The sequence below is a fragment of the Arvicanthis niloticus genome, chromosome 2, assembly GCF_011762505.2.
Source record: "Arvicanthis niloticus isolate mArvNil1 chromosome 2, mArvNil1.pat.X, whole genome shotgun sequence".
Lineage (NCBI taxonomy): Eukaryota > Metazoa > Chordata > Mammalia > Rodentia > Muridae > Arvicanthis > Arvicanthis niloticus.
Genome location: NC_047659.1, coordinates 40610304 through 40633321, shown reverse-complemented (window position 1 = coordinate 40633321; position 23018 = coordinate 40610304). Strand labels below are relative to the sequence as shown.

Below are 23018 nucleotides of genomic sequence, written 5' to 3'. Positions count from 1 at the left end.
TGGAAGTTACTTACCTGCTACCAGAGAACAATGGTCAGTATAACTATCACACATCTACATAGTTTAATCTTGTTTTGATGTAATTGTTTTTATAAACAAAACCAAAAAGCATATCATATTATTTTCTTGAGATTCAAAGGATACTAGATCAATGCCTAAAGTTTGGCCAATTTTGTGTAGTTAAAGAAACATCAAAATACATAATATTGCCTCTACACATCTATGGGAATTTTATATGTGTTACACATGAATTATAATCTAGGAATTATTTATATAAAGAAAAAAAAAAACAAAATGAAACAAAAGGGTTTTTTGTTTGTTATTTTTGTTTGGGGGGGGTGGTATTTTTAATCCCCCAAAGGACTTTACAGTCAACTGACTGATATTTCCTTAGAACTAAATTTTATTTTTCTTCTTATTCTACACTCTCCAGTTATGGAGATTCCATACATTGCTTTCAGATTCTAGCTACCACCATTATGACTCAATGAATCTTATTATTATACATGAATATTATTATATTCAATATGTGTATTGAATATATTAATCAATAATGTTAGCATATTCAAATGTAACTGACTATATTTCTCTTCATCATCTCACCAAATACCCCCTCAATATGAGCTTCCTGCAGATATATTTCAGGGAAAAATTACTACAATTCCTGATGCTGATTAATATAGAAGACAGAGAGCCATATGAAACATTTTGCTCATAGCCAACATACTAGAAAGTCTTATTTATATATGCAAAGATGGATCTTACTTTTATTTCTTTACTTGATTCATAATCTGTCATGAATTTGGATTCAGCAGCCGTCCTCACCTGTCAGGATTAATACCACGACTTCCTAAATATTAGTTTCACTTCTGTTTGCTTTGCTATAATAAGGGTTTCACATCATCGTAAGAGTAGTCTGTCATAATGTGACTCTATTTCCTCACTATTTAAAGTCTTGAAAAACTTAGAGATTTCGTCTCTTAGAGATTCCAACATTGTCATATGTGCCAGCCAGTCTAGCTCATGTGGCCTACTTCACCCTTGCTCACTAAACTCTAGTTACATGTTAGGCTGTGACTTGAATTTGATTCTCATTCCTCTCAGAAGTATTAGAACACCACCTCTTTACCCTAAGTTCTGTAAATTTCTCAAATCTCAAGTATATTTATTTCTTCAACAAAAAATTCTTATATTTTTCTTTGTAGCTTTTCCTTTTGTTACTTAATATTTGTTTATCAATGTGTGTAGTTTTCCTTTCTAGACTTTCATCCTTCTCATGCAGTAGCTTATGACAGGGTGGGGGTGGGGCTGGGGGTGGGGGTGGGGGTGGGGCACAACTATATAGCTTTGTAAGTCTTAATCTCTCAGTAAAGTAAATGTTTTCTTCTTTTTATGTCTCTTCTAAATACACTTTCTCTTGTATTTTGAGTTTCCTTACTCAACTATGTTTTGTTTCTTAACCAAGGGAGGAAACAACCAACATAGTTAATTCTACAATTCAAGGGAATAGATTATAATTAGGAAAAATAAACTAAATTATTAGAAGTAGCATTTGTAGGGTCACAACTGCTATTTACCTATCAATTAAAAGCCTAAAGTTTCATTAGAACATTATAGATTATTGCTCAGATCTGAATACCTCATAGTCAGATGACCAAAAGCTCAAGGTAATATAATAAGATTACAAACAACTTTAAATTGTAAATGGTCTTTGAGGAGAGGTATATAGGGAAGACCTAAGTCAAACCACTAGAGTTACAGAAAGTTGTATAAATTATATGTATAGCAAACAATTTTAAATTATTATGATTAATATGTAAAATCTGGAGAAAATGACAGAATTAGTAAATAATGAAAGGTTAGAAAGGCAAACTAAGAAATCTAAAAGGGCCTAAAAGGGCACATATTACAAACAAAACCTGAAGCAGAAATGAAAATGTTGTTTGATAGCTTAATCAGGAGAACAGGTATGTTGCACAAAAGACATTAGCCTTCTCAAAGGTAAGGTAAAAGGAACATTTCTGATTTCAGAATCAAAAAGAAAAATGAAGAACAAAGAAAAAAAAACTATTTTCAAGGGTCATGAGATATCCTTTAAGAGTATAAAATGTTTAAAATTTTAATACCCCTAAGAACAAAATAAAAAACAAATCAGAAGAAATATCTGGAGGGATAAAATTAAGGTATTTACAAAATTAATGTATTAAAGTATAGAATATATATATATATATATATATATATATATATATATATATATATATAAAAGTAGATAAAGCCAAATACAAAGAGAATGCTATAGAATGAGCTACTCAAAGCCATCTTATTTATAAAAAAAAGTACAAAAATTTGAATGAGTTGAATGAGTACTTATAGGAAGCCAACAATATAAGGAGAAAGTAAATTGCAATATTTGTGTGCTGAAATAGAAATCCCAATAACCTTGAATTTTCTAACCAGCAAAATGAGTCTTACAAACTAAATAAAACACTTTTATTTCTTCGAAAACCCAGTGAAATTCATGACAAGCAGTGCTGTTATACAAAAATGTGAACATTCTTGACGAAGAGGGAAAACAATGTAAGTTAGAAACTCAGAACCATGCAAAGAAATGAGTAAATGAATGCCCTAAAATATTTAATTTTACTTATTCTCTTTCATAAAGCTGATTATTATTATTACTATTTTATTGATATTTCTTATTATCATTTGTGTGTACGTATATATGCACAACTCTGTGTGTGTCTGTGTGAGTTCAGGCATGTGTGTGTGGAAGTCAGAGGAGAGTGTAATGGTTGTAAGTTGCCTCTTTTTACCCTAGAGCTAGAGGGCCTGTAAGCTTCCATGTGATTGCTCTGTCACGGTGGAGTATGAGTGCTGAGGTGACAGACGTCACTACCACATCTATTTTTTTTTTTTTTTTTTTTTTTACACAGCAACCTTTGTTACTTGAATCATCCCACTGGCCCCATTTTCTTTGGTCTCAGTTGAACTAAAGACTGACTGGCTAAGAGAGTAAGTGGGTCTCTGATTTTTTTCACGCAACAGCCAACTTTATTCAGAGCATCAGACAATTTATACTCTGAGGGTTATGAAGAATCACATGAGGAATGTATAACACCACAAGGACAAGCCACATGTAGCAGACAAGCTGCACATGGAAAAAACATGTTTTTGCATAGAGGCATGAAGCGAATAACAATAGTCAGTTGTAATGAATAATTTGATGTAAACTCACTCCTTCACACTACACTTAAAAGGAACACAAAAGCACATTCCAAGAGCATTTCCATGGTTTTGAAGAAACTGGGGTCACAAGACTCTTTTTGAAAAACTAAGTTCACAAGACTCTTGTCATTTTTTTTTTGTTGTTTGTTTGTTTTTTGAGTTTTTTCAAAAGCACTCACAATTCTCCTCACACAGCTCCATTCTTGGACTGCATCTCAACACTAGCACATTTAAATTGCCCAGCAATTTAGGTATGCCCTATTTTCCAGAGGACAAAGACATGTCACAGAGACTTACAAACATTTCTGAGAGTCACAGGGCTAATAAGGGTTCTGACAGATATAGTGTTAATCCCAGATGAGAATAAGAAAAATACCATAATTTTGAGTCAAATTTGAAACAAGCTTTATTACATACTGTCTGGGACCATGTAGACTGACCAGGTCCATACCTGGGGTATCTGATTCAGTTGGCTGCTCTTGGGAGCCATTTCCTCCTCTTGAATTGCCATGTCCAATTTTGATATGAAAGTTTTTGCTTCATTTTATTGTGTTTTGTCTTATTGTTTGGTTGTTATTTTTTTTAATAATTTTTTGTTTGTTTGTTTGTTTTGATTGTTCCAATGAATGACAGAAGGGAAGCAATCTGGAGGAAGATCTGGAGGGTAAGAAATGTGAGGAGGAAGTGGGAGGAGTCAGGAGAGGGGAAACTATAATCAGGTTACATTGAATGAGAAAAGAATGTACTTTCAATAAAATGAATATTTTAAAGGCTGTTCTTAAGTTTGATATTAGGATATTCATGTTGGTTAAAAAATTACAACCACCATATTAGGTGATTTATAACATAAATATAGGTGAAATTAATAAATGATAGTACAGTTATACAGAATGAAACAGAAGAATTAAAAATATTGTGTATAGAACATCTGTACTATATGTTTCATGGTATGGTATTATATTGCATGAAGAAAGATTTAAATTAATTTAAAATAGCTACTAAAATTTGGGCAAGTATTAAAAGAACTTAGAAAATACTTGGTATGGTAAAAATTAAGTATGAAATAAAAATGTTATGCATTAAGAGTTTAAATGTTAAGTTAAATTTAAATATTAAATGAAAACCAACAAAGAAATAGATAAATGGGAAGACATTTCTAAATCATGCAGTTATTAAATGAACTTCATTTATTTCTTTAAATATAAACAATCATAAAAAATAGTTGAATGACTTAGATTTCCAGAATGAATGACAAAACAAAATTAATTCTAAGCTGTCTAGCAGCAACCCAAAATCTTTAAAATGTTAGAGTAAAGGGGTAGCTGAAATGTTCTCTGGTGTAACCAAACAAAATTAACCAAGTGTTGCTATATTTATGTTAAACAAAAACAGTCTCAAAATCAGAAAAACTGGGGAAGGCACATGACAAGAAAGGGGCAGTTCTCCAAGAAAGACTACAATCTTTCATGCATATCTACCTTACAGTAAATTATCACAGTTGATGAATTGAAACTGATAAGTTGAAGGAAAATACATGAATCCATTGTTGAGACTTTTTGCTATTAAGTTGATTGTGGACCATAAATTAAGAAAAAAATTGTTGTCCTGAAATGCACTGTCAATCAGTTTTATCAAATTGACTTTTATAAAACATTCTATTGAACATTATAAAGTTTTATATCCTTATGAAGGTCGGTTAAACATTTGGTATCACAGACCATATTAAAAGGGCATAGAATGCATGCATTTAGATAATATTAAAAGAATAGAATGGATACAAAATTGTTTCTCAGAACATGGAGTTAAACTAGCAATCAATGATAGAAACATAAAACAAAAATCCCTAAATATTAGTATAATATAAAACTTTAAGAGTATAGAGTCCTTAAGTGAAAGTAAATATTTTAAGCTGGATATTAAATCTATAGATTTAGAAGCTGTGTTTACAGGAAATATGTGATATTAAGTTCTTATATTAGAAAGGAAAAACTCTAAAAGTAGTAAGTTATATGTCTTCCTTTGGAAACTGGGGTAAGTTGAATAATTGAAGCCTAAATCAAGCCAACAAAAAAATAGTGAAAACTATAACAACAGTCAATAACTAAAAACAGGAAAATCCCAGTCAACAAAACAAATGATGTGGGCTTTAAAAATGTGCCTTAAAAACTAAGTTAATAGCTAACTAATCGAAACAAAAGCAAAGTACACATAACTTACCAAGCTCACAATGAAGATGGTGTCCTTGCCATGCATTCTAAGTGTATTAAAGGCTAATAACAAAATGTGTGTAACAATTCTATGCTTACTGTTATGGATATCTAGATTAAATAGACCCCAAGGAACAAACTTCCCAGTACCACACAAGTTTTAATATATATTATAAATCATCAAAGGTACAGTAAAGAAATTAAATCAGTGTTTCATAATATTCTTACTGAAAGGAAAACACTAGTTCCAGAAAATATCAATAGGTTGTCTAGCAAATATTTTAAAAAGAAATGATATCAATTATTTATACTCTTTGGTCGGAAATGAAAGTATGAGAAATATTTTCTACCTTATTTTATTAGTCTAGCATTGCTCTAATACCAAAGTTGAAGAACAATATTAGAAGAAAGAAAAACTACACAAAAATATCTCTCTTAAATAGACACAAAATTTTCTTAACATTTGCACAGAGCCACATCACCATTTAATGTTGAGAGTTATGCACCATGTTCATCTTGACTTCGTTCAACTTTTGGAGAATAGTTTGTCCAATATTTGGAATCCATAACATCAATAACCTAAGGGGAAATGACCTATATAATCATGTCAATTGATTAAGAAAAATAGATTTGAAAATTATAATTTGCTATTCATATAAAAACTCCACTAAAGGTAAGAAAAAAACTTCTTGAACTTGATAGGCAAATCTATTAAAAATCCAAGTTTAGTGTCATGTTTTATTAGTGAGACACAATATGATTTACTCCACAGTAAAACAGGAAGGTTACCATTACCTTTCCCATTCAACATTGGACCAGAAGTCTTTATTTTCCAAGATATTGTTCAACTTATTAGATTATTGGATTAACAAGACGTAGTCTGTGGCTTAGTCATGTGCAAAACTAGATTCTTTGATTAAGGCTTTTTTCTATTCTTCAATAAAATTAATTATATTTTGAGAGGTTTATACATTGGTATTGAAGTTATGTAATTTCTACTCTCCTATCCCCTTGCAATTCCTATCGTGACCTCCTAATTCCCTTTCAAATTTATCACCTCTTCTTTAATTATTGACATGCAGTAGTGAAAAAAATTAAAAAACAAATTAAGTGAAGAGAGCTAAGAAATGACATTAATTTGTTTTTATTTGAAAATGATTTAATTATCCATGTAAGAATATACAAGCAAATAAACAAACAGAGAACATAATACTGACAAAAGCCACTAAAAACATCGAGGTGTGTTATGGATGGACTATAAAGAGAAAGTTCCATGAATCTTCCTCCATCTAGACAACAGTTTCATTGGAAGAAAAGGCTGACTTAACCGAATTCTGGAGTCTGTTAAAGAATAGCAACTTCTGATGAAAAATTATGATTAATGTTTATCACTTGTAATTCATAATCTTGTTCACCTTCACCCAACTTTGTGGCAATGAGCTGCACCTTACTTTCTAGGAACATGAGTTCCTTGCTCTATATGAGAAGGACTAGAGTTGATAACATGCCAATATCTAAGAGTATTTGTAGTATGTAGTTTGTGATATCCAACACAGTTACAAATTCTGGGCATGGAATGTGATCCATGCAAACTGAATCTAGAAGACTTTGTATTGAAAGAATGGGGGTGATTGAAACATAATCAACAAAATATCAAATATTTAAATGAAATCAACCTCTACCCTAATCCACAGAAGGAATTCAGAAACTACATGAAAGTGCTCCCAGTGGCAAAAGTTGCTCAAGTTTCTGCAACAGATATGAATAGATTTATTGTTCAAGGTTAGTCTATAGGAAGAGGCAGAATTGATAAAACAAATGCATTGTAAATGAGGTATTACTCAATTTGCTACAAGATTGGATGACTCATTCTAGTGCTGAAGAACTAGAAGATTACTGGAGAGCTACTAGTCTTCAGTTCATGTTAGAAGTTCAAATAAGCTGGATTCTGACAATAGTACTAGGTGGTAACAACAATGGCTGCCATGGAGTAGATGCATTGATTAGCAAGGGACAACTGTGAACACGCCAAAAGCAAAGGCTTTCCATTATACTTCTTATATCTGGGATAATGATGGAAGATAATGCCTACTCTAGGGGACAGTCTTTCCCTCTCAAATATGACCTCATGGATCTTCCCAGAGGCTTATCTCAGATCTGATCAAGTTGACAACTGAGACTATCACAGTGGCCTATCTATAACACAAAGAGCAAAATAAATATCCACAAGTCGACCCCTTATTTGTGCAATAAATGTTTGAGCAAACTTGCCAGTGGAGCTCCATAGCCAAATCTCTTATGCAGAGGAATTTCAAATGATTTATCTAGTAACTTCGTGCCTTCAAAGAAGTAGAAGATAACTCCCCAGTCAGCCTCACTATGCAGCACAGGCTGGTCTATAACTCACAGAGATCCCCCTAACTCTGCTTCCTGAGTATACCCCAATGCCCAGCTGCCCTGGCTCTTAATGTGAGCTGTTTATAGTGATTATACATGGGAACCACATGAAAGCCATCACAGGAAAAGGCTAAAAGAAGTTTTATATATTGCAACAGAGAAACATGAGGACATTAGTCAATCAAGATTCATAACAACATCTGTAAATCAAATTGATAATGTGCATTGTTGATACGATGTACATAAAACTATTTGGAGTTTTCTCCTCAAATACAAACTCCAATGTAGTCTTGAGGAACTTTGGTATGAATCTTAACTCTGTTTTTTTATAATGCCTGAGACATGTGTCATGCTAACTCCTTCAGGGACAATTAACCAAGTAGGCTCAAAAGAGTCTCACCCAACTGGAACTGGTGAGAGTATGAAAACTAAATGCAATGTGCTATCTTAGAATTGAGTCTTGGAGTAGTAAAGGGTCAACAGCAAATATATAGGAAATAATTTATGAATATTCAACAATGACGTGCCAATAGTGGGTCATGACCGTAACAAATAGATCACAAAATGTACCACCTCAACAAAGGGAATGAGGTATTGGTCATGGAAACATTGCTTATTACTTTTACATTTTTCTATTAATCATAAATTATCATAAAAGCTTTAGATATAAAAGACACTAGATATTTTTGCTCAGTTTGTGTTGAGTTAGTAGCTAGTTGCTGCTTATGGAGCTGAGCTGTTAAATATTTCAGGACCCCCATCAAGATTAGCAAAGGTCTTGACAGGTTAAAATCAATTGTTAATATTTTGGGGAAGATGTGAAAAGCCATGAATTCAACCCATCTGATGATAGAATCCTTTCTGTGTATACACAAAGCAACTGGGGTCCAACAAAACTGTGGATGTAAAAATAACCAAGTTAGAACAATGATGACATTGGCCAGACACATTGTGAACTTTGACTCTAATACTTCCAGACAGAATGACTAAGCAAGTGCTGTACAAGAATGCCTCAATGTAATACACCATTAATTCACTGTTTCTGGATAATGTTTTGAACTCTTTATTGTGGATTAATTTATTTAATGCATTCATGTGTACACACAGGGTTTAGAGAACTATTGCATTATTTCCCCTGTCTTACATGAGGTTAACTTTCTGAAGATCAACAAACGTCAGAGCCTGTACTCAAACTGAAGTAGTCTGGTCCAGTTGTTTAGGTCCTTGCATTAGTCAGCATTCTGTTGCTGTAATAAATACCAGAGATAAGTAGTAAGAAGAAAAGGGAAAATATATAGATTAGTTTACAGTTTCAGTGAACTCGGGGCATGACTGGATGTCTCCATTGCTTTCAGGTGTGCAGGATGATGGAAGTGTACTGGTGAAGTGGCTAGGCAGAGCCTAGAGGCTTGCCTTCTGCAGACACAGAAGACATAGTTCCTTCAAGGGTACCCTACTTGTAAACTACTTCCTCAAATAAGGCTCATGTATTGGTAGCCTCTTAGCTGTGAATTACTTAATGAACTCACCCATTGAAGAGCATAACAGCAACCTGAGCAAATTATCATTCAATAATACAGTGTAAGCCCTGTGTTTCTACCACTGTTTCATATTCATATGTTGAGAGTTCTTAGCTATAAAAGAGTATTTTATAGGAGGCATGTGTGCCACACAATGCTGAGAGTTTTAGGGTGCATGACAGAAAGGGCTTGGTAATATGATAGTAAACTATACCCTTGCCTTATTCTCTTCCTGAACAGGTATGCCCCATCTAATAGGCCAATACCCTTTTCAGAACATGCATCAGGAACCAGCACTGTCATCTACTTATAGTTCCTGAAATTACCATGTAAACTCTTGTCTTATACCAACTGGCTTACCTCTACATTTACCCTCTAAACTTCAATGCTTCCTGAAAATTCCAGACAGAATCATGCCATTATACGTGGTTTCAGCACATTTCCAGGACATAGAATGTTGAAGCAGTCAGGAAGAGCTGTCTTGGTACCAGGGCCAAGGACACAGGAAGTCATTTTCTGAAAACGTCATAGTAATAATTATGACAAAAATATTTAATTTTATTAAGTGTGACCACAAGAGGAGCATTTATTAAGATAAATAAAAATTTATCTTAATAATGCAAAATTAAGATAGATTCGATAGCTCTTCTCCTTAAAAAATGTGTTCGGACAAAGGGGAACTAAGAGAGAACTAAAAGAGAGATGGAAGGGGATACCCATATCTTCCCCCTAGTATAATGCACAACAAGCATGGAGACCCATGTCAGCTTGTGAAATTATGCTTCTAATCCTTGTCCTAGAGCAAGGTGGATGCCCCACAGCATATTGCTAAATTGCAAATTCAGTTATAAAGTTACAAAGATATAATTTTCATTTACATATTTTATTTTTATTTGTAATACATACTTTATTGATTCTTGAGAATCCCCACAGTGTATTTGATAATACTCATCCCACTCCTCCCCTGAAGACCTCTCATATTTACCCCCACCCCCACCACCCCAACTTTATGTCCCCATTTACTTTAGTTTAATAACCCACAGATTACAAATTTTCCATTTTTAAAAAAGATACCACATTTAGCATGTTCTTATTGGAGTTCTCTTAAGTTCTGGAAAATTATTTTTTGAGGGTATAACTAATTTGCTTTTGTTATTTGTGGGTTCATTGACCTAGACATTGTTAAAAATTGCTTCAGTAGCAACAGTTTGAATTTGATATTCATATGTGTTTGAATATTACATTATTTACACAAAATACCCATGGCTTAAAAATTTATGTCTGCCAACATTTTTATTTCTCTGAATTGTCATAGAAAATAAACAAAGGTACTTAAATCGTCTCTTTATGAAATCTGGGATAGCCTTTCAGTGTTCAACAATACAATTCGCTTCTTTAAAAATGATTTATTTATCATTACACTGTGAAATGGGAACAGTTCCCATTGTCTCCCGTTGCAGTATTATTGAATACTCATGTTTACTCACTGAAGAATTTTACTGAGAATAGAAATACAAAACACTAATGCAGGCTTTGTTAAAGCTGCCACTTCTCTGACACATGAGAAGTACTTGAGTTGAGAACAGCATTTCAATGGCACTGATAAACCTCAGAGGCTCTTCAAGCAAATAAAGACTTTTTATTTGTGATTCTCATCTGTATTCGCCTGGCAAATTGAATCAGAACTCCTTAACAGTGTTCAATTTTCAGACTCCCTACCCACCACACTATTTTTGCTTTACAGGTTAGGATGAGTGGCATTTGTGGTTCACATATACATTTTTTTAAAAAAATCAAAACCATATATTTGTATATATATAATTATAAGCATGTATGCATTTAGTAAGTATTGTTTGCATATTTATTTTTATGCTACTGTAAAAATTAAGTGTCAATGGGTGGTATTGAGGGCAAACAGAACCACATCATTCTGTAGCTTTATTAAAACAATTAGCCATACACACATCCACTAAAATTAAATACCTCTTTGGACTCTTGAGTGAGGAACGCTTAGTAATTTTATGCTGTATAGAGTCCTACTGGAGTTTGAATTTTGCTTCACATATAAAAGTATAGCTCACTATGTCTCTACAGTTAAAAATACCATAGTAATAGGCCAGGCTTATCATTTTTCCTCTTCTATTCTTCATTATTGCTAGCAGCATGACAAGTCTCCTATCACCCTGGGTTACAACCTTGAGCCCATCTTTGATTATCTCTCTTTCTACCTTGTGTCTAGGACCTTTCTGTGTCCTGCCATTTCTTTCTTTTATAATGTTTGAAAAGCTAGTTTCTTCTTTTTTGGTTCCTACCACCAAGACCTCAATCTACTTTCTTTTATTTCTGCTTCAACTATAGCAATCTTCCACATTCTTGCCTCTGTATCTTTCTTCTTCCATCTCAACTACTAAGCTTCTGTAAAGCCCCCGTGTCTTGGAGTATGTCTCAGCCTGACAGGGGTAAAAAAAGGCTTTCACTTAAAAACGAACATACAGAAGAAACAGAAACCACTGTGTTAAGGGTACAAATGATCACTAATATTCCAAAAAGGTACATTCATGGAACCTTAGTATTGTAACATATTTCATACATGTGCAGACACTTCTGTGCCCAGGCAATTTTTGGAAGTGAAGCATCCAGTGCATACATGCTACTCTCTTAGAGAGCCAGATTCACATCAGCTTCCTCAAGGTCCCGCAGCCCAGTGGGAGCATAGATCTCATACAGCGCTCCAAGCATGCTATTTCTAAAACTTCTTTGACCATGAAATTCATTTATTTTCTTTTCAGGATATGATGATGAACACATTTTGGGGGAAATTATTCTATGTTGCCATCCATCCTCATTCTATTTTACATACTTCCCTTGGAAGAAAAAGTAGCCTTAGGTGCTTAACGTTAAAGATAAAGTTTCCAGCAAATCACAACCACCATACAAAAGGCTTACCTATGAGGAACAACTAAATCACAGGATCCTGTTAGTAGCAATTAATATGGAAATATCTTCACTGCAATCTCTACCAAACCCTCCCTCAATTATGCTAAATCAAGATTCTCTCCATCTTCAACCGTCACCGTGAAACTTCCTGCAATCCATGCTAAGGGGAGGAAAATAAACATTAAGACTTTGGATTCCAAAAGCTAAAAGCCCTGTGATATCATCTTACAGATGCATGCTAGTCAGGGATGAATGCTACTATGCTCTCAGCAGTAATTATTTGCTGTGTCAGCTTAAAGAATTTGCCATTGATCAATCAACACACTGCAAACTCTTTATAGAGCTTACTGTGTTGGAAGTGTAGCTCTTGGCCACATTATTTGACAAAAGTGTCTATATAAGCAGTCATCCTGAAGTGCTGATTCTGATATTTGATTTGGGATTAAACAGTCAGTTGCCAGCCATCTGCTTTCCTATGCATGCGTCCTTGAGAGGTTAGAATTCTACAGACATTGCCCCATAACTTTAAGTGGTATTTGAAAGATCAGAATTAGCTTAGACATATGCCACTGAAATTGCTGTCCTAATCCTAAAGGACCATTCAGGTTTTGACACCAGAGCCCAAATAAAGTGGGGTGGGGAGTTCTTTTTTTTTTTTTTCTCACATTGTTGCTGATTCTGAATCTTGCTGCGATCGGCACAATGCTGTGAGACCCAAGAGTACTTGCCTGACAAAGTTTTACAACAGTTCATGCTCCTGCCTATATGAAAGTGTACACTGACTGCTCAAACCGTGTCTCATGGAGATCACACTCCCCTGGCTTGTGCCTGATGACTTTGCAGAAACTCCTGTGGTTTTTGCCATCTCAGCAACTTCTGTCCCAGGGACCTAGAAGTACCCCTCCAGAAACATGCAGGGATAGTAGGCACAGATCTCGGCTATGCATTTGAAATGGGCAAATGGCCGTGGCTCAATTCCAGGCAACTCAATCAAATAAAAACCTTACCTGACTAACAGTAGGCATATTCCAAGACAAAATGGTTTTGTGTGGTTTCTGGGTTTAGAAATAACCATCTTTTTCTTTTGATATATATTTAAATATGTAGTGATGTAAGTGTTTTGGGGGAGTCCCCAGGTGTGTAGTCCATTAATATTGCTTGGATTTGGGTCGTGAGTTCCGCTCATTATTCTGCACCATGTGAGGAGACAATTTGATCCATAATTCTACTTTTTAATGATTCTTTAAAAGAAAGTGTCTTTGTAACACATAAACCTTTCCGGGGACAGAAAAAGGTAAGGAAATGGGACTGAAGAAACCAGAGTAACGGCCTTGGACAAAGATGTACAGAGAGCAATCAGTCCCCTCGACATTGCACACCAAATGCATGGCTGGTAGACTGTTGGCCACGGGGAACCAGAAATGACCGATGTATAATCTTCGATCATTGCCAACAGCCACAAATAAACCAGAAAACACAATGAGGTGAGTGTGTTTTTACAAACCTAGAGCATGCCACATGCACCCTCAGGAAATGCTGGGTTCCCTCTTGAAAAACTTCAGTATTTACTGGACTTGTACATAAAAAAATAAGAAGACTATCACAAGGCGAGGATAAAAAGTTTATAATCACATTGACCTCGATAATAAGGTAGGAAAAAAATCTATAGAATAAATATATGTAGAAAGATATATAATTTTCAAAAATTTACTTAAAACACTATTAGATTATGCAGTGAATCTCATCAAAAGTTTGAGATAAAGTAAAACTTAACTTAATCTTAGGGAGAATTTTGTTCCTCCGAAATTTTAGACTCCCTGTTTCCTAACAGAAGGCCAACTGAATACTGTTTCTAAAAATTTATCACTAGCTAAAAATGTTTTTTTTAAATGTGTTTTTTAGCCAAAATAATTCTTCACCTTTAATGCCCAGATACATTCCTCCTTTCAAATTAAGCTCTTTTGTTCAGTTTTATTTGTTTAGCTACCTAATATTACATGGCATGTTTACGTATTAATTAAATTTCACCAACTGTCTCTAGAACAGCAGTGAAGTTAAATAGAAAATTGAAAAATGGTGCAATTTATTTTTACTTTAGAAAATTCAGTCCACACCTAGCATTTATGTTTTTCTTTGCAATTATGTCTCTTTAATTATATGTGCACTTCATTTTTAAATACTAAAGATATCTTGAGTCTAATTATTTCAGATATCTCACAAGGTAAATAAAATAAATATTTCGAACCATTCATATCTAAAACTGCTTTTGTTATATTTTTTTTTCTGATGTGTCTTTTCCTGAAAAATCTGTAAAGCCCTGTGGCTATGACTAATGCCCAACTTAATTTACACAGTTATTAATTCCTGGCTTGAGACTTCTTAAGCCGATGTGCACGTCTTTCCATGCTGTGTAACATGTATATCCTCAAAGAGGTCTACCTGATTGGTATATATGTATATATATTCATATATGTATATATGCACATGTTTGTGATGCTTCTGTGATTTTTTTTATTTTCAGTGACTCTTGTCTATATTTGTGCATTGATTCATTTTAATGCATTTTCAAAAAAAAATTCAAGGTCTATTTCCTTTACCCATGTACATATGATGGCCAGATGATTGCAGATGATTTGCCTTAGGTTTTTTTTTTTTTTTTTTTTTTTTTTTTTTTTTTTTTTACAATTATCAATGAAACAATGAAAATTCAGCTCTACTCTCCCTCCGAAATGCCTACAGGTATCTCCAGGCCATGTAACAAGTAGCTGTTCTGGGATATTCGCACCCACAAATTCACTTGGATTTTCAGGCATTTCTAGAGAAGCTCTGCTAATTTATACACCATCATCAGTCAGTGGCTTATGTTTCTGCACCGTCTCACTAGGACAGCACACTGACTAAACATTAATAAAGAAAGAAAAGGGAGTCAGTGATTTCATGGTTATGCAATGCTATTTTATTGTGAATTCAATTTGAATTTTACTGATTGCCGAAGCTGTATCATTTGTGCATAAGGCTATGTGAGTACATCTGTAGTGTATAACTGTTTAGACACTTAGTTCATTTTCTCACTAAGATAATCTGTTTCTTTGAAAAATATAGCACTCCATTCTGTTACCCGATACATACATATTGAACTGCTATTTTTTTTAGAGCTTGGTTTGGTTTTTAGTGTGACAACAATGTTTATGCATGCCTTAATACACTTATAGCATTCCAACTGGAAAAATAACCTTAAAAAAAAGAGACCAATTCCATGTTTGCTTAAAGGAGAAATAATAAAACGTAGGTTTAAAAAAATAAAATATAAAATAAAAATAAAGTAGATTGTTACAAAATAAATGCAAAACTTAACATGTTGTGTGTGTGTCCTTGTGCAGATATATTTACAGGGTCCACATGTTGGAGGTCCATCAGAGAGCTCACAAGAGGACATAGTTATCTTTCATGTTTTGTTCAGCTATAAAAGAAAACATTGCTTAGAGATTTTTAAAAATGCTAGACATTTTAAAAGTGCATATGTCAAGGCAAGAGTGGTAGATATCTGTTTAAATCATTTTGGTGTTATAAAACATTATTGGGACATAATTCACATACTGCAAACTATACCCATTTAAAATATCTAATTCAGTGGGTTTGGGTACAATTCCATCTTTGAAACCACTTACATAATCCATTTTAATCCTTTTTTTATATACCAGAAACACACCACTTACATGTTAGTAGTCAATCAGCATTTGTTTTTAACTGCCTGACTCTGGGGTAGTCCACTGACACATGTTTTGTCTTTATAGAGCTATCTGTTCTAAGACATTGCAGATGAATGGAACCATACAGTATGTGATCTTTGTGAATGATTTCATTCATATAATACATTGTTTTCAAGGTTCCTCCATTCTGTAACACACATCAACAATTCATTCATATCAAATAACATTGTTGTATTGATTTTCACTTCAGAGATGACTAAGAATTGAACACCTTTTCAGACATTTATTGGTTCTTTGTAACTCTTCCTTGGAATATTGTAGACCTTTATCCATTTTGAAATGGAATTATTTTCAGTTTTACTTTTGAATTCTGGAGTTCTTTGGTTAGTTTATGTATACATCTGTGTCAGATACATGCAGTGTGTGTGTGTGTGTGTTTGTGTGTGTGTGTGTACGTGTGTGTGTGCACGTGCACACATACACACTAATGGACGAGTGGGTCTATGCTCATGACATGTTATACACATAGCAATCAGAGAATAACTTTTGTAGGGACCTTTCTATCCTTCTATTATGTGGGTTTTGGGAATTGAACTCAGGTCATCGGTCTCAGAGGCATGTTCCTTTATCTACTGAGCCATCTCAACAGCCCCTTTTTGTAACTTGATTAACAGTGTCTTTGTACCCCTGGACTGGAGGTTCTTCTCTGACTAGATCATAACTTAAAATAAACACATTTATTTCAATCTACATTTTTCCATGTGGCTGGTTACCTGTGCTCAGGTACCATGGTTCTGTATTGTTACATCTTCCTGGACCTATCTCTCACCTGGCATCTGATATGCAGCATGGTTTTAGGTGATTCCCATGAAATGGTTGACGGCTCTGAAAGGAGTAATGACCCACAGGTTGAGAACTACTGCTCTAGACTGTCTAGATAGCTAGCCCTAGGGATCCTCCTGTCTACTTTTCCAGAGCTGGGATTACAAGTATTCCATTTGTCATCTAGCTTTATTTATTTTTAATTTGAAGTTTAGTGAATTTCATGAATGTGTACTGTCTTTACATAATTTCTACCCCTTCATCTCCCTCCAATTTCTCTCAGTCATCCCGCTTCATTATCAACTTTTTAGTTATTGTTTTACACACACACATACACACATATGTGTATATGAACACAGCTGCTGAGTCTATTCATAATTGCTCATATGTATATGTGTTAAAGGCTGACAACTTGGGATTAGACAATCTATCAGGGGACTTATCCCAGGATGAGGACAATTCTCTCTCTGTCAGCAACCATTAATTTTCTGTGGCTCTTCATCTAAATCAGGAGCTTTTTAGAATTCTCCATTTACAATTGCATAACAACTGGATTGTCATTGTGTAGGTCTTATTGAGCTGACCATAATTTTGAGGTTTCACAGGTACAACTTCCCTGTAATATTTAGAAAACACTATTTCACAGCTATCAACCTGGTTTTCTGGATCTAACGATCTTTCTGGCTCCATAATCTGGTATTTCCCCTGAGCATCAGATGTAAGAGCTGTCTTGTAGATGTATTGTTTGGGGAAGGGCACTACAAGGAGAGTTGACCTCTGCATTTTGACAAGTTGTGATTTTATGTAATGATTTTTTTTTTTGCTAAAAGATTCTTCTTTGATTGAGAATTAGAACTATATTGATCTGTGAGTATAAATATGCATTTTAAAGTTTAGAATTGTACTGGTATAGGACTATGGCAGTAGTATTTTCCCCTCTTGGGTCCATGAACTTACCCAGCACAAGGTCTTGGCTAGGTTTACAGTTCCTCTCATTTAACAAGAATTATGTACAAGTTACCTCAAAAATGTAACTGCCATGACAGAACTTTTTTTGAGACAGGGTTTTTCTGTGCAACAGTCCTGGCTATCCTGGAACTCACTTTATAGAACAAGCTGTCCTTAAACTCCCAGAGATCTGCCTTGTTCTGCCTCTGGAGTTCTGGGATTAAAGGCATGTGGTACTAGGCCTGCTTTACAACAACACTCTTTGGGATATTTTGCCATGTTGGTCATTGTGGTTAGTAAGATTTAAAATTGTACACTGTAAAGGAATTATTCTCAATATAAAAGTAAGCAGTGAATTAATCAGCTGGCTGTACTTCTTTATTTTAGTCCCCAATAATCACACAGACAAACTAATATTTATTTAAAACTGCACATCTGTAGCTGAGCAATTAAATGATCTACCTTAGCCTTCTATGATAATCTGGCTACCTCCAACTCCATCCCACAACACTTGCATATTATTATTAAACTGGCTCCTTGGGCATCAGATGTTTTTTGTGATCTCTCTCTGGACCCCCTTTTCATGGCTCCAAATCCCCCATCCTCCTCACTGATCTGAATTTTTCTCTCTCCTTCTCTCCTACTTCTGTTTGGCAGACATCCTCCCTATTCTCCATTCTGTGACCAGCATTTTTTCATTAGAGAGTCTATGGCTCTCTGAGGAAAACATTATTTCCCCAAGTGGCATAGCTTCATTCTTACTGATGAGCTAACTCTGTCTCTCTGTCTCTGTCTCTCTCTCTCTGTTTCTCACCTACACACACACACACACTCACATATACATACACGCACACTCGCACACACACTCACATACACACATTCACATACTTACATGCACACATACACACACACCCACATGCACACACGCACCCACACATGCAGCTCTCTGTCCCTCTCCCTGTCTTGCCTTCCTTCCCCTTCCCAGTATGTCCTCCCAGCTGGCTCCTTGGTTTCTACTTTGTCAATTATGGCACCAGTGTTGTACTATTTTTTTCAGAGTGCCCATCCATTGAATGATTTCCTAAGTCTATATAGACGTATTCTGTATATTTTCATTTTGTTTAATTTGCTTTTTAAAAATTTTCCCTGGTTATTGTTTGATATTAGAAAATTTACCACCGAACAGTTTTGTGGTTTCCTTAAGAAACTGTACTTTTATCCTGAGTGAAAGGATGAGTAAGATGAGGTTTGTTACAAGATTTATAAACATCCAATTATTTCAGTGCCATTTGTAGATAAATTAAATCTTTGCACTGCCTTTGAGCTGTATATATGAACACTAATGTGACTCTATTTCTGCTCTCTATTCAATTCCATATGTGAATGTTTCCATTTCAATATTATATCATTTTAATCCCCAGTTTTCTTTAAGAAGCCTTTATTTCATACATACATTTTGGAGAGACCTACAAATGAAACATTATTATTTTAAGATAGAAAGGCTTCCCTGGTTATGATTTGTTTATCACTACTTTTTGACATCTTCAGGTTGACTTTTCTCTTTAAGTAGATTTGTATTGTGTGCAGACCATAAGTTCATACTCAGTGCTTTCTACATATATCCTTCAGTTTCTGGAGGAGGGGTATTTCTCCCCATTGGCAAGGATGATAATACTTGCCCTGCATTTCAGACAGATGTAGCTCTTTACGCCCGCTTCCTTACCCGTCAGGGCTGTGGCTTCTTCATTTTTCTGCATTTGCGTTGGAAACCTGCACTCTATGCCTCTGCCTAGTCTTGAGGCTATTCAAACTGAGTTCTTATCTCTGTGAGTGCTCTTTCTGATCCTTGTATTTGAAAATGTATTTTCTGTATATTAATTCCCTTCCATTTTGTCATGTCAAATATTTTTGGTAATCTTCAGTGTGAGAAATTAGAGGTTGTGTTCTGTGCTCAGTCAACAATTTGAACTGGGAAGTTCTGAATACATTGTGTTGTTCTTTTAACATAGACATTTGTGGTCATGAAAGTATATAGTTTATGCAAACCCATCAACACGTGGAATGGATTCTCACAATCAGTTGATTAGTGTAGACTGTCACAGTGTGAGCATTTAGAAAAAATATGTCTTTGATCTTTCCTCCATTTCCTCCACCAACGCTACCCTAGGTCATGCTATAATATTGACAATGTTGGGTTGTCACTGGAAACTGTTTTATATATGGCTATTTACTTTGCTTGCTATAGTCTCAGACTTCCGTTTTGGGGATGTTTATAGCTTTTGAACTCTCTTTCCACCTTTTGTGCATCCCTCCTATCGGTGGCTGCACAAGAAGACCATTTGTTGTAAGATTTTCCTTCTTATTCCATCATTTTTCATAGCCTTGTGCCACTTGGCACATAACACAGAAACTAGTGAGTGACCCAATGTTTTAACTGTCAGTCACCATGAACTGCTTTACGAAACAGGCTTAACAGCTCATAAACTGGAAGCAATCCTGTTTACTGCCATCTCTGGATTCATAGATTGCTGCCTGTTAGTGTTCTAGCAACACTTAGGGGCCAAACACCTAAAATACTTCATGTATTTCTTAAGGTCTGGTCTTGTGTGCATCCTTGTACTTTTTCATCTAGTATAATAGGATTAGACCTTGGGGTGATGATGTCAAAACTACTGACAGCTTTCTACCACATGCCGTGTGTGAATATGTCTACCACATCTCGAAATTTTTGAAGGAAGAGAAAAAGTCCCAGAGAAACGATACTTGAAGATGAATAAATAGATTCTCTACTCTTCTTTTTTCAAGAGTCTGTCACTGTGGGTTAATTGACACCTTCTTTTTGTCTTATTGGCCTGTCAGCACTTTTTCCCCTTAGTCTTGAATTGCTTTACTCTCTGCTGCAGGTGGAGGTCTATACTGAAAATAAACTTGAATCTATTAAAGTGGCTAACACACAGTGATGCCCCTGTTTTGTAAATTGAGTTCAGACGTAGGCTATCTATCTGTTTGGCAGCAGGAGAGGTTACTTTTGGTCCAGGTTTTACTATTTGAGATGTTAGAGTTGCTTTTTGAGGTGGATAGGGTCAGGGTACTATCAGATTCACATATTACTGTCTTTACTGAATTTATATGAATGACCTCCTTTGGAGATTGAAGAATCCAACACAAGTATGCAGAAGGGTTATCTCTCCCAGAGCACATTGTTTTCACCCCCTTTTATTGTAAGAGATGTTATTGCCTTTTGGACTATATTTAAGTTTTTATTTATTTATTTATTTATTTATTTATTTATTTTTACAAAAAAAGGCTTGAAAACAGCTGCAGTATTATGACAATCACAAACATACACAAAGCATTTAGTTTCCAGATTTGCCTGGTGGAGAATTTAAAGTTTTCTTCATGATGTATAAGATTATTAGGCTCTAATCCTAATAAAACTCAGCTTGTGGAAACAACCAAAATAAGCATACAGCACCATGTGGAAGATGAATATTATTGCCTCTTTCTTATGCAAACAGAGATGGAAGTGGCCCCTTGGTAACTCCACTCCAGCACCTCTAAGTTTTACTGTTCAGAAAGGCTCAACTTCTGTCCCCAGGTTATAATTACTACTGCACAGTTAAGCTAAAAGGGAGTCAGGCTACTATGTAGATGAACAATGTAAATGTTTACATCTTTATGTATATATTTTATGCTTAATTTTAAATTCAGTCACCACCTACTCAAAACCAGGCTATTTAGAATTAACATGGTTTCCATATCAAATTGTTAATACGAGCAGATTTTCCTCTTCTTAAGCTACATCTTTTAAGAAGAAAGAAAACAAATCTATTTCTCCCATAACCATGGTGAGTTTACCTTGTAGCAGCTGGAGATTTTAAAGGCTTAATGGAAATGAAATCTCAGTATTCAACTGACTTCCATTTCTCACAATTCTCCTGTCAACGGTCTTGCTAATGAATTTTGTGTCCCAAACATCTTAAGTAGTGTGGCTAACATATGGTGGCATAGTCACTAAACAGATGACAGAGGGCACAGATCCACATCTGATTTAGCCTGTTTTCATTTGCCCCTCTTCCTCCCTCCTACCCTCTCTCCTTCTGTCTTCCTCTTTCTCTATCTCACATTCCCTGCCTCCATCCCTCCCTCTCTTCCTACCTCTTTCATTACTGCCTCCATACTGCTTCTAGTGCCTCTCTTCCTTGATAGTTCTTAAAGGAATGGTTGAAGTAGGTGGAAAAACTTCAGCACTCTTTATAAGCGAGGTTGCCAGTCACACTCTGTGAAGCGGCTCCTTCTGAAATAAGGGAGCAACCCCATGTTGGCTAGCATATAAGAAGGCATATTTGCTGCTCTAGACATGACTATATTTCAGTTAGCTGAGGTGTAACACAAGTTGCTATAATGGTTTTCCTTTACTCAGGACTTCAATAAAACACACTGAATACTCAACTTTTTAATAGCGTTCTATTAAGTGTTGAAGAGTTTTATGTCAAAGCTTATTAACTCGGTCAAGAAGAAATAGAAATGTCTATGAAAAGCAGAATGTCTTGCGAAGTTTTTTAGTCTTTAAAAAAGAAGCATGTAACCTCCTGGCAATAGGCAAAGACACACCTTGTTGGTGATGTTGTTCTTGTATCAACCAGGGGCAGAGCAGACAGCAGCCCTTGTTCATCCTAGCTTGATGTCTGGTTTGGTTCGCCAATGCTGTCTTATGCCTAGCACTCATAAAAGTCAAATCAAGTCAAGTCAAATCAAAGCAAAGCAAAGCATCGCAACTCGGGAGGAGGAAGACAGAGACCCGAAAGCAGCGAGTGGTAGGGTAGTTCACTTGCTCTCCTGACTCCTGGGCTAGCCAGAGAGCTGTCTTTTCCCCTAACCAGCTGCAGCACTCAGGACTGCATGACCTGTACCTCAACTGAGCAGCATAGTAGAACACATAGTGGAGAGTCACAGGTAAGCCACCTTCTGAGGGTGCTGAAGAGCTGGCCTGCCACTTGTCTGGCATGAAGTGCAGTGGATGCTGGGGAGATACCCTCCCTTATTCCTCTTGCCACCTGCAGTAGCCAGGAAAGTTGGCCCTGGGGTCATGGGAGCTGTCCTGGCACCTTGCTGGCTGTAGCACTTGGGAGAGTGGGGCCTGCACCTTGACTGAGCAACACAGTGGAGCTGGCTTTGGATGTGTGGGTACCAGCTCACCAGCCTGAGGACATGAGAGCAGGAGAGTTGACCCTGCCGCCTGCCGATGGTGG

General features: G+C 35.5%; 1 non-coding gene across 1 annotated transcript; it reads left to right on the top strand.

Annotated features, from left to right (window-relative positions):
* Positions 1–22353: 22353 nt before the first annotated feature.
* Positions 22354–22497, top strand: LOC117704751 (small nucleolar RNA SNORA48). Its single transcript, XR_004606285.1, has one exon. It is a non-coding gene; the product is annotated as a small nucleolar RNA SNORA48 (small nucleolar RNA).
* Positions 22498–23018: the final 521 nt, after the last annotated feature.